At 39.7% G+C, this 12,331-nt stretch overlaps 1 long non-coding RNA gene across 3 annotated transcripts in view; it reads right to left on the bottom strand.

Annotated features, from left to right (window-relative positions):
* The window catches only part of LOC308677480, a 44,872-nt gene that overhangs the window by 20,005 nt on the left and 12,536 nt on the right, over positions 1–12,331 (bottom strand). For 2 of the 3 annotated variants that reach the window (XR_014028498.1, XR_014028499.1), the window contains exons 3-4: positions 6,889–7,051; positions 6,033–6,127 (exon numbers count right to left, since the gene is read on the bottom strand). This is a non-coding gene — a long non-coding RNA (uncharacterized lncRNA). The remainder of the gene's footprint in view (positions 1–6,032; positions 6,128–6,888; positions 7,052–12,331) is intronic. The other variant, XR_014028497.1, reaches the window with a different exon arrangement.

Here is a 12,331-nt window from a genome sequence, read left to right on the forward strand (position 1 = left end):
CTACAAGCTAACATTCACTTTAGCATGAACCCAAATTCCATTAGTACTATTTTTTTAGACTTTCCAGTAAGAAGAGATAGTTTTAAAGTTAACTTCTTTGGTATACTCAGTCTGAATATAGCACCTTTAATCATTTTTTTAAAAAATCCCACAAACCTCTGTATTCTAGCAGTGTCATTCTGCCAGATCTGTGAAGACAACAGCCTCTCATGAACATTTTAGTAAAGCTGCTGGAATAAGGCCTGTTAAGTCAGTATGGGAAGAGTATCATAGGGGATCCCCCACTGATGCTAACAGAATCTTTAATTTTAGCATACAGCAGGGCAAAGGTCTAGAAGCTTTTCCTAGACATTATCAGGAACCGTTTGATAAATGTTCACCTGCCATGTAGTTATTAAAGACACCGCCGAAAAATGGTTAATTGGTTAAAGGTTAACTTGGCATTAAATCCCGATTCTGATTTTGAAAATGATAGTCTTAAGATTTCAGACTATGGTCTGACACTTGACACGAAGGTTCGAGATAGCAGAGGTTGGATCTGGGCCATAGAAACCCTACTTCCTAAATAATTTCATTTCAGTCTACTTGCCGTCTTTTACCCTAACCTAACCTATAGAGCAGACCTGGGCATTTTATAGCCCACAGGCCACATCTGGTCCTTTGACTGTCTCCCTCTGGCTCGTGCCCTGCCCCCACAACAGTCCCAGTTTCTCACGTGGCTCCTTGGGAAAATTAATTGCCCATCCCTGTTGTAAAGTAGTTGGAAGCCTGAAAGAAAGAGAAATCAAAAATACTGCCTTGAATTTCTAGGAAAAAGTATAAATGTCATGTAATAAATAAGCAATTACATACATGCATCAAAAAATTGAAAGGGCCTTTAAAAAAACCAAAATGTCACTGAACCAAAGCCTAGATGTTCAACCATCGGACTACAGAAGCCCTCTTGAGTCAACTCTCTACTGTTGGAGCTTGAGGTTGTGTTTGTTTTCATCTGTGTGTGTCTCTGTGTGTGTATGCATGCACGTGCACATATACGTGCAACTGTAGATGTTCCTCACTTGTACAATGATTATTAAAGCACTCAAAGTGCTTTTTCAAGAGGCATCTGGACGTTCATGTTTTTCTTTGAAGATGTTTCACTTCTCATCCGAGAAGCGTCTCATCCAAGAGCTGAAGAAGCTTCTTGGATGAGAAGTGAAACGTCTTCAAAGAAAAACAAGAACATCCAGTTGCCTCTTGAAAAAGCACCTTTGGAACAACCATGAGCTGGATGACTGAGAATCTCCATAGACGATTAGTGAAGCAGATTTTATAACTGTAAAAGAAAGGGATTTATTTACACGACACAGATTATAGGGCAAGTAAAACTTAACATTTAGTTAACATCCTACCAGGAAGAAGGCCCCGAAGCTCTATGCATGTGTCCCTGGAAAGACAGAAGGAAGTGGCCTCAGATTAGCATTTTCTAATCAGGCAAAGTGAAATACAAAAAGGCAACAGACTAAAGGTAAAGGTTCCCCCGCACATGCGCGCTAGTCGTTTCCAACTCTAGGGGCCAGTGCTCATCTCCGTTTCAAAGCTGAAGAGCCAGTGCTTGTCCGAAGATGTCTCCGTGGTCATGTGGCCGGCATGACTAGATGCCAAAGGCGCACGGAATGCTGTTACCTTCCCACCGTAGTGGTCCCTATTTTTCTACTTGCATTTTTACGTGCTTTCAAACTGCTAGGTTGGCAGAAGCTGGGATGAGGCGCTCACTCTGCTACACGGCACTCGGGATTCGACCCGCCAAACTGCCGACCTTCTGATCGACAAGCTCAGCATCCTAACCCACTGACATAAAATTCTATTAACTCCCTCCTGCCTTCTTGCTGAAGAGTACTTGAGAGCCTTTGGATGCTCATCAATACTCCCTTTTCTGTTTAGTATACACAGAAATTTCAAAGGGTCCTCAGCTGAGTTTCTGCCCTTCTCAAAGGCAAATAATAAGATTTCTCATGAAAGAAACAGCAACCCTAGTTTCTAAACTACCTCTGACATGGCTGCAATACAACCCATTTTCTCCATCATACAATCTAATAACAGGACATTTTAAAGGAATTTTTAAGGCTGAATGAACTTGAGACATTTCTGTCAGGACCTTCCTTCAAATCACTGTAAATCACTGTAAAAATTCTGCTTCCCAAAGGTTTGGCTGCTCTCCACTGATGGCAGCGATAGGGTTTCAAGAGAGAAAATCTCTACTTTACACGGAAACTCATTTGGTAGGAAATAAGTTGTGTTTGCAGATGGACATCCAGGGCCAAATTCTGCTGCAAACTACTGGTCGCTAAGTAGACGGAATACTAAAAGGAAGACTCTTAAGTTAATCAATGGTTTTTCCAAGCTTTGATTGCACTCCTGTCTCTTTAAACCTTATTTAGTAACTAAATAAGTTCAACCTATTTATCTGGAATAATCTATGAGTCACGGTTGAAAATCTTATTACTCTGCTTCAAAAGAGTTTTAATATCCAATAATCAGCTGCAAGAGAGGGAAGGGCAATCTCTGCTCTCATTTGTTATGGTTTTAATGGTCTTGGACCTTGGTTTATCAATTGTACCTAAAGGAATCCATCAACTGCCACATAATTTACTTGATTCAGCTTTTTTAATGTTGGTTTTATCAGTCTCACCTGGTAACTTTTTTTCTAGCCATGAAAATATCCAAACAGGCTTCAGCAGATAAAGAGTGTGCTTGGCTGTTTTTAATTGGCTTGTTTAGAAAATAGTAAACTCCAGCAAGAGCACTAATGCCAATCCAGATTTCTGGCATTATGTTTTCTGGCTGATAAAAAATTGGCCTCACAAATCAACCAACCTTGCATCAAATGGAAATTACAAATACCAGGCTACTGATTGGTCCAAACACAGCATTTTTAGCATTTTCAACTTCTGCCTCAGAAAAGAAGTATAGATAGCCTTATGTTCCTGTTCTAATGAACTAAGGAGAAACTTCCTGATAGTGAGAACAATTCACCAGTGAACTGGCTTGCCTTCAGAAGTTGTGGGTGCTCCATCACTGGAGGCTTTAAAGAAGAGACTGGACAGTCACTTGTCCAGAGTGGTAAAGGGTTTCCTGCTTGAGCAGCGGGTTGGATAGAAGACCTCCAAGGTCCCTTCCAACTCTATTGTTCTACGTTCTGTGTTCTAACGTTTGTGCATATTATGCAGTAGTCTTTGTCACAGGTTTAACTGAACATCAATCAAATTTTGAAAGATGACGATCATCACAAATAAAGCAAGTGCAGACCTTGCTATAAATGACTAAACAACGCCATCAATGGATTAGTGTTTTGTGAGGGTGTGTTCAAAACCACTTTTGCATTGTAGTCAAGAAAATCATATGAACATTTTTATGAAGTTACAGTGAGTCAAAGTTACTCAGTGAATGCTGTGTACTTTTTTCCTGGTTAGAAATCGCAAGAGGTGCCTGACACAATATTTCCAAAGTACATGTATAAATTCAGAGTGTCCTTCATTTTCCCCGAATAAAACAATTCAGCGAAGCTCTGCTGCATTTTAGCTAGAGTTTAGATTTTAGCCAGATTTCCAAACCTAACTTTTAACAGCAAGAAAAAGAATGTCAGTGCATTGGATTTCCAATTTCAATGTTTCTTTTTACTCTTTCTCACATGTATTTCTTTCTTTCCCTTTGGAATGTTCCATTGTCACATCTTGCATGGCAAATACACATACTGCATACTGTATACACTGGCTTGCAAAAGAATGAATTCAACACCTCCTCAATAATTTTGCAGTCATAAAAACCTGGATCAATATATCTCGAAAACATTTGGTATCTGACATGCACGCCATCACGCTAACACCACTGTAAAATGCAAACATTGGTTTTAGCACATAACAGATGATGCTTAATAAGGACCAATGCAGAGGAGACTGTCCCCTTTCCGTATTCTACCAGGCTCTTGGCTTTCTGGCTGGAACTACGGGAAGTGCATTCTGGAAGGCAGTTCTTTGGGAAAAGCTACCTTATGTCTTTAATGTTTGATGATCAACCCTGGTGATAAACAATAGGGCAGTGCTTACAAGCACACAGTTGTTCAAACATAGCACCTGTGAAAATTTTTTTAAAGCAGCTGTGCTTTCCCCCCCCCCTGGAATTATGTACTAGCTGTACAAAGCAATCTAGAAAAAGATGTGGCTCCTTTAAAGCATTATACACGGGGGCTACATTGCACCTCTGCAGACTCCAATGCCTCTTTTTGGAATCTATTTCAACATAAAAGCCTATTAAATAACGATTAAAGAATGTTTGACTAGGTAAAATGAAAAGAAACATTTGTTTACTTATTTATCACATTTAGAATTCTGCAGTGAAACCTTAATCATTTTTAACTTGTTCAGAGGGGAAGAGAATCATGCATGTAAAACAAGTATTCCAACTGCATTATTCTTAGGCAACATGTCTAAAGTGAAGCAGATCAAGTCCCTACAGAAGCAAATAAAATAGCCTAGGAAATACAAGCTTCACGATGACCTTCTCTACTTAGTTTACAGTTATATCCTCATCATAAAGGAAAAGTAACAATTCACCTTTCGCCAATGGTACAGTGCAAGCAACAGTTGGCATGTCACACTCATCAAATTTAGAAGAATTGTTAGAACAGTCCTAGGGGAGTATTCTAACAATTTTTTTGTATGGGACAGGAAAGGACTTTCTTCCTTTCCCATTTGAATTAAGTCTATCCTTCCCATTAAATCCTGTTGCAGCTTGTAGTCTGGGAGGGATATAGAAGCACTGCAGACAGAGGGTATTACTTTGGGGCAGGGTTAGAAGTGATTCTAGCTCTTGAAAAAGGAGGTAAATCTGAGGATAAGCCATTGTAGCAGTATTGAAGCTCAGAGGTAATTTCTATCTTCTGCCCGAGACTTTCTGCACAGCACAGGGCAAAGGTGTATGTGAGCTTCAATTAATTATTTGGTCTGGCCTACATACACTTGAAGAGAATATGCATAGTTGAGCAAGAGCCAGGATGCTGTTTTGGCCATGAGTATTAATGCCAGATGTATAGAACCACTATTTTACTCACAGATGAAAACAAACCAAGCAAGGTTACTGTCGGACACCTTTTACTCAGAAAGGCACCCAACCCTTCTTACAATAATAGTAATTATTATTACATAGTCTCTTATTATGCTCCCAGTGCAGATAGCTTTTTCCCACACATCACTACTTCTCTCTTGTAATTCACCCATGATGATTTCCCAACTATTCAGAATTGCTTCTATATGTTCTCCTGAATGCTATAGCTACATTAATGAGTAAGAGATGCAGAGATAAAATGACACTTCCATGTCTCAATCCTTTTAATGGGTTTGGTGTCTGGGTTAGCTAACCTGGCCATGTCAGCTGGCAGTTCTGGGAGCTCCAGTCCTAATAGTGGGGCACTGGACATGACTAACCCAAACACTAATTAAATAAACACACACACACACATCAGAACTGTTTTGTGCTCATTCTGTGTGTAATGGTTAAGTTGAGGATAATGGTGAGCCTGGGCTATGCAAAGCATGGATTAATAATGATTAATAAAAAAACAGGAGGTATATTGTGCCTTTGAGCAAAAACTGGAGCATTCTGACTATCTTGACTTAGCAGCTGGAAAAACAGATTTGAAAACACATAGCAACACCAACTGAAATCTTGGGAGATTAAAATGGGTAAATTATGTTTATGAAAAGCTAACAAGCTAATCCCTATCCGTTCAAATTATGCAAAGGAGAAAGCAACTAAATATCACCCATTAAAACAAATGTGTTCCCTTATAACCTTTAAAATATTGTTCCAAATTATAGTACTAACCATGGGAGATGCTTATAATAAAGTTTATTAAATAATAATAAAAATCAAACCCTTGATCTCCTCATCTCCAAGCAGTTGTGCAAAAGGCTCCATGTAAATTCAGTTTCATTTAGATAGGATTTCAAAAGAGTAGCAAGAAGCATTCTAGAAATCCAGCAACACACACTCACCTGCACACCCAGAGTTTGGAAACATTTCAACACTGCCTTAAAAATTGTCTTAAATTCTTTCACTTGCCTTCTTGAAAACTGCGATAGCATTCTGACTGAAATTATAAAAGAACTATTGTTACTGGAGAACAGTTCTACTATGAAAAATGTTAGTGCAAAGAAAATATCATTCTTCCAGTCCTATGCGATCATTTTAATTTTATAAATATAAAATAACTTTATATTCAATCTCTCTTCAAAAGAACCCTAACCCTAACCCAACTGTAATCTTCAAAACTCTTGAAAGTGGTCTGCTTAAGCAAGCATTAGATTTGAATTCAAATTTCTCTGCTCTAAGGCCAAGGTAGTATCATTACATCATACTGCCAGTAAGTAGAGGATTGTTGCAAAGCTTCTACAGTTGACAGATGCAGGATCCTTCAATCTTATAAATTCTGCTTCTGCAAATTCACATTTACTTTACAGATAGGAAATTCCTTTATAACTTTTGGTATGACCTTAATTAAAGAAAAAAAATTGCAGGGGCTTAAAGCAGCAATCCTGAAGAATATTTATTTAATTTAAAAGACTTACATAGCCACCTGTATTATGAACCACAACCCTGGGTGTCTCACAAAACAATAAAAACATCAAGAAATCAAACAACCACTATAAAATCTCCTGGTGCCTCATTATATTGATATAATATGATAAGTGACATTGGCCACATTGAAATCCCCCAATCTTACTTTTCCCGCTTTCAACAAGGCTGGGGTGGGGAAGCTTTGATTCTCTAGCAGTTGCTGGGCATTAACCAGCATGGTCTAGGGCTAGGGAAAATTAAACCATCAAAGTGCAACAGCTTCATCCTTCTTACCTATATATTTAATCTGCTGCTGATGTTGACCCTTTTGTTTACCAACCAATTTGCTGGTTAGTAGACTAATAGAGGACGCCAAGTCATTTTAAAATGGACTATAATAGTGTCCTATAGGAGGCTATTTGGTCTGGAAATGCTTTCAAATGATCTGCTTGAGTAACTGTAAATAAAGCAAATACAAAGATATTTAAGGTGTTCCCAAGACAGTCTTAAATTCTACAGTAATCAGGTGCACTTTGTTTATATTTTTATCATGCCTTTATTATTTTTATAAATAACTGAAAGCAGTGAATATATCAATACTCCTTTTCCCCACAACAACCTGTGAGGTTGGACTGAGAGTTACCAGCCCCAAGTCACCAGCTATCTCTCATGCCTCAAGCGCACTAGAACTCACAGTCTCCCAGTTTCTAGCCAGATGCCTTAACCACTAGACCAGGGGTAGGCAACCTTGGCTCTTTTATGACTCGTGGACTTCAACTCCCAGAATTCCTGAGCCAGCATAGCTAGTCATAAAAGAGCCAAGGTTGCCTATCCCTGCACTAGACCAAACAGGCTCTAATGATAGCACCCAAAAGAAAACTTTAATAAAGACAGATAAATCCCAACCGGCATTTGTATGTTTATTCAGAAATATCTCCAATGGGCCTTATTTCCATTTAATTATGTGTAAGAGCCTTTCCTGTGTTGTGGCCAGGAATGATGGGAGATTATTTTCAACCCATTTAGCAGCCACCAGTTAGGAAAAGCTGCTGTGCAAAATTCTATAGGGTAGAAACAAATGCAGTTGGAAACAGATTAACTGTAACTTGGTAAGATTTACTTTGACAGATGAGGCATATGCCCTAAATCTATATCTATAAACAGATATAAAACCAGTGTTACTAATGGGCTTTCTTGGAATGCCCCTTTTCCTTAGTGAAAAGAAAAACTCTGTGGATGTGTGTATGACACACATATGATAAAGGATAATTCTGAGTGTGCTTTGTTTCAGTTTTACATAAGGCTACTGTATCTGGATTGCAAACATCTTGATAACTACTAGATCACAGCAACATTTGCTGCCGCTATCTAATTGTCATCTGGATTTTTGCAATGTAGATTTGGTGGCCCTCTTCTTATATAAACAGACAGTCAAATCACTCAATGATGGGGTTTTAAAGTAGTGTTCTCCAAACGACTGCCTTCCATATGCCTCAACTAGAATTTCCAGAATCCCATCCAATGATTTTATAGTTTAGGAATTCCAGAAATTTATACAACATATTTGGGGGACAAGAGGTACGGGTAGAGTATTTTAAGTTATGAGTGAGTAGAACGGCTCTTCTTATTACTCTTGATTGTCAGACTGTTTTTTTTACTCCTAACATGATTCTGTAACCAGATACAATCACCACTATAGATACCCTTAAGGTTTACCTTTATGCTTAATGCAGCCCTCTGAAATGCTGTTTAGAGTAGATTGCAAATTGATTTCTATTATTCTGAAAGAAATCAAATGCAATGGAACAGTAACATGGCAGAGTTCTTAGGCTTGCCAGCAACTGAAAACTGTTCTTTGCCACAAAATATCACCCAAACCCAACAACAAACCTTTTGGTCATAGCTGCTTCTTGGAAAGTTAAAAAAAAATTAACAGAAGTATGGAGTTGACCTACCCTCTCATCTCCCTATATAGCTTCTTTTTCTAAAGTGACCTATTTTACAGTTGTGGATTATTGAAAACACTTATATTGGCCCATGAACTTGCAGAGGGCTTGACAAACAGAGATAAAGCTAGCTCCCTGCCCTGAAGCATTTACAGTTTGAATAAGAGCAAACAAACATAAGATAACACTTTGGGACAACAATACCAGCAGAGCTGGGTGTGGTGATTATTAGCTATGAGGAAAAGGGTGCGTTTGTGTTCTCCACATAGCAAACTACAGAGAAGGTAACTAAGAGACAAAGAAGACAGCAGAACTGTTCAAAAATACAGAAGGCACCGAAGAACAGAATGACTGGGTTCACAACATCACATTTAACCAGGCTTGGCTTATCCACAACTGTTTACTAAGCCACAAAAAGCAAACAAACCATATTTATAGCTTAACACGATCTGTGAATCCAGTCAATTAGTGTGATCAGTTAGAGAAAGCATTGTATTTTATGTCTTGGGCATACTGATATACCAGTAGTTGGAATTTAGCAGAATTGGTTATAAAAAAAGAAACCGGTCCCTTTTCCCAAATAACTTACACTCTAAATCAGACATGTCAAACACAAGGCCCGGGGGCCGGATCCGGCCCGCAAAGTGGTTTCATGTGGCCCATGAAGCCATCCTGGAAACAGTGAGGGAACGGCCCCCACTGCCTTGGCCCTGGCACAGAGACCCTCCTTCTGCCAGAGACCCTCCAGCCCAGGCCCCCATAGGCACCCTTGATGCGAATGATGTAGAGCTGGCCACGCCCACCCAGTAGGCTATACACACTCTAGCCACACCCACCCAGTAGGCCACGCCCACCCTGGCCATACCCACCCGGCCCCCTGAGGGCAACTGCAATGCTTATGCGGCCCTCAATGAAATTGAGTTTGACACCCCTGCTCTAAATGGTGGCAGTGGGAAGGCAAATGAGGAAGGAGAATAGTGACAAGGGTAGTAGGCATGGAACATAAGTAATTTACTTATCCGTGGTTATGCTAAGCATTAGAGTTGTGAGTGAGCAGACTCACAGACTCATAGAATCATCTTAAGGTTTTTAGATTCTGCATAAAACTGTTCAATGAAGAGAACCCACCCACCTCCCTGGGTAATTGATCAAATTATTCTGTTGGGATTCTCCCCCCCCCCCTGAATGTAATTTTCTTAAACTTCTGGCCAGGGTTTTACTTACTCAACTTTCTTATTGATTAGCGTAATGTAGCTAATCATCATTTCTTTTCTCCACCCTCTCTGAAAGATATCAGGAACTTCCTGGAAGGACTGTGCCTGGCAGGTAATTAAATTCCCCCGTTGCTACTACTTTATGCCTCTTGGAAAGATCTTTAATTTGCTACTGAGAAACATCATCAAAACTTTATCCTTGACTCTCCAATCAACATGGGGCCCCAATGGTAATATTGTTTTCATTTATAACTTTATATTACATGCTTCCTATAATATCGCTGGGTTCATTCATTTGTGTTTCCTCAACTTACCACAGTTGATTTAGTGACTGTTGAAGGTTACAATGGCACTGAAAAAAGTGACATATGGCCGTTTTTCACACTTATGACCATTGCAGCCTCCCTGTGGTCATGTGACCAAAATTAATATACTTGGCAACTGACTCATATTTATATTTATGACGGTTGCAATGCCTTGGGGTCATGTGAACAGCTTCTGTGACCTTCTGACAAGCAAAGCCAATGGGGAAATCAGATTCACTTAACAACTGTATTACTAAGAACTGCAACGATTCATTTAACAACCGGAGCAAGAAAGATCGTAAAATGGGACAAAACTCACTTTTTTTTAATCCCATTTATATCCCGCCCTTCTCCAAAGACTCCGGGCGGCTTACAATCTAAGCACAAATCAATGTGCTTAGCAATAGCCTTCATTCTATGTATATGCCTGCTTATTAGGGCTTTCGGGGGGGCCACAAGCGGCATTTTTACAAAGTCAGCTTATTGCCCCCAACAATCTGGGTCCTCATTTTACCTACCTCGGAAGGATGGAAGGCTGAGTCAACCTTGAGCCTGGTGGGATGCGAACCTGCACTAATTGCAGGCAGCTGGTGTTACTTAAGGAGGCATTAGCCCACCAAGGCTCTTAACAAATGTTTCACTTAGCAACTGAAATTTTGGGCTCAATTGTGGCCGTATGTTGAGGACTACCTGTGGTGTACTATAGAACAGCCTACTGCTGTCCCAGCAAGGGATAAAGTGAGGGTTGAGTTACTTTAAGAGTCCTATTGAGGAACGTCTACTTCCTTGAAATACCTTTTGCAGGAATTTCCAGTTTTCCAAGACACCTATCTTTTAATGAATCTATCCAATTCTTAACTTCAAATCTTGTGGAGTTTTTTGAAAGAGCATTTAAATATTCTCTTTAGTCCGTGTTTGGACTTTGTTTTAATACTATAATTTTATAGAATTTGTATCTTTATATATTTTTAAAACTTTAGTTTGTACTGGTTAAAGTTGTCATCATTAAGTAACACCAGCTGCCTGCAATTAGTGCAGGTTCGCATCCCACCAGGCTCAAGGTTGACTCAGCCTTCCATCCTTCCGAGGTAGGTAAAATGAGGACCCAGATTGTTGGGGGCAATTAAGATGACTTTGTAATAATGCCGCTTGGGTGTGTGTGTGAAAGCCCTAATAAGCAGGCATATACATAGAATGAAGGCTACTGCTATGTTTGTAAGCCGCCCTGAGTCTTCGGAGAAGGGCGGGATATAAATGGAATTAAAATAAAAATAAAAATAAATCTTGTGTGGTGGCTCAGTGGTTAAAAGGCTGGGCTTGTCGGCTGGAAAGCCAGTAGCCCAGGTGCAAGACTGGAGTGCCATACAACAGGTTGAGCTCCCATCCTTGTCCCAGTTCCTGCGAACCTAGCAGTTTGAAAGCATGCAAATGCAAGTAAATAAATAGGTACAGCTCAGTGGGAAGGTAACAGCGCTCCATGATGTCATGCTGGCTACATGACCATGGAAACGACTTCAGAAAAGCATTACCTCATTGGCTTAAAGCAGGGGTAGGCAACCTTGGCACTTTTATGACTTGTGGACTTCAGCTCCCAGAATTCCTGAGCCAGCTGGCTCAGGAATTCTGGGAGTTGAAGTCCACGAGTCATAAAAGAGCCAAGGTTGCCTACCCCTGGCTTAAAGAAGCTGAGATGAGCACTGCCCCCTAAAATCGGCTACAACTAGTGGAGTAAAACCTGTGGGACACCTTTTCCTTTCACCTTTACTGCTTATAGAAAATAGGTCATTACTTCAGTACTATTATTCTAGAAATTACAATCTGTGCCTTAGCAGCAACCTCCATTGTTAAAGGTGCAATCAGAGACTTTCCTATGCATCAAATCAAGCTGCAAAGTCAGACACTAAAAGGAGATTGAGGTGATCTTATTTTAAAATAATGAACAGAAAGAAGTCATAAAATGACTGGAGAGAAAAAGTGGAAGCGGGAATAAAGCCAACAAAAGTGGACAATGACATTTTCTTAAGGGCATGTTGAAATTATGACAGGGAAATAGAAAGCAGTGTGTAAGAGAAACATCAGTCTGGCCTACAGAGAGCAGTATAGGAAAAGGCAGCAGTCAAGAAAATGAAAACAAACAAACAATGAAAACAAGATTTCTGATTAAAACTCAGAAATAGCTGTTATAATCTTAAAAGGGAATTACTGTATAAAGGTCCTGCTACCAGTGGTCTAGTTGAATTTTACATACATGCCAAATAGGAAGTAGTACTGA

This window comes from Vipera berus (genome assembly GCF_964194415.1).
Source record: "Vipera berus genome assembly, chromosome: 1".
Lineage (NCBI taxonomy): Eukaryota > Metazoa > Chordata > Lepidosauria > Squamata > Viperidae > Vipera > Vipera berus.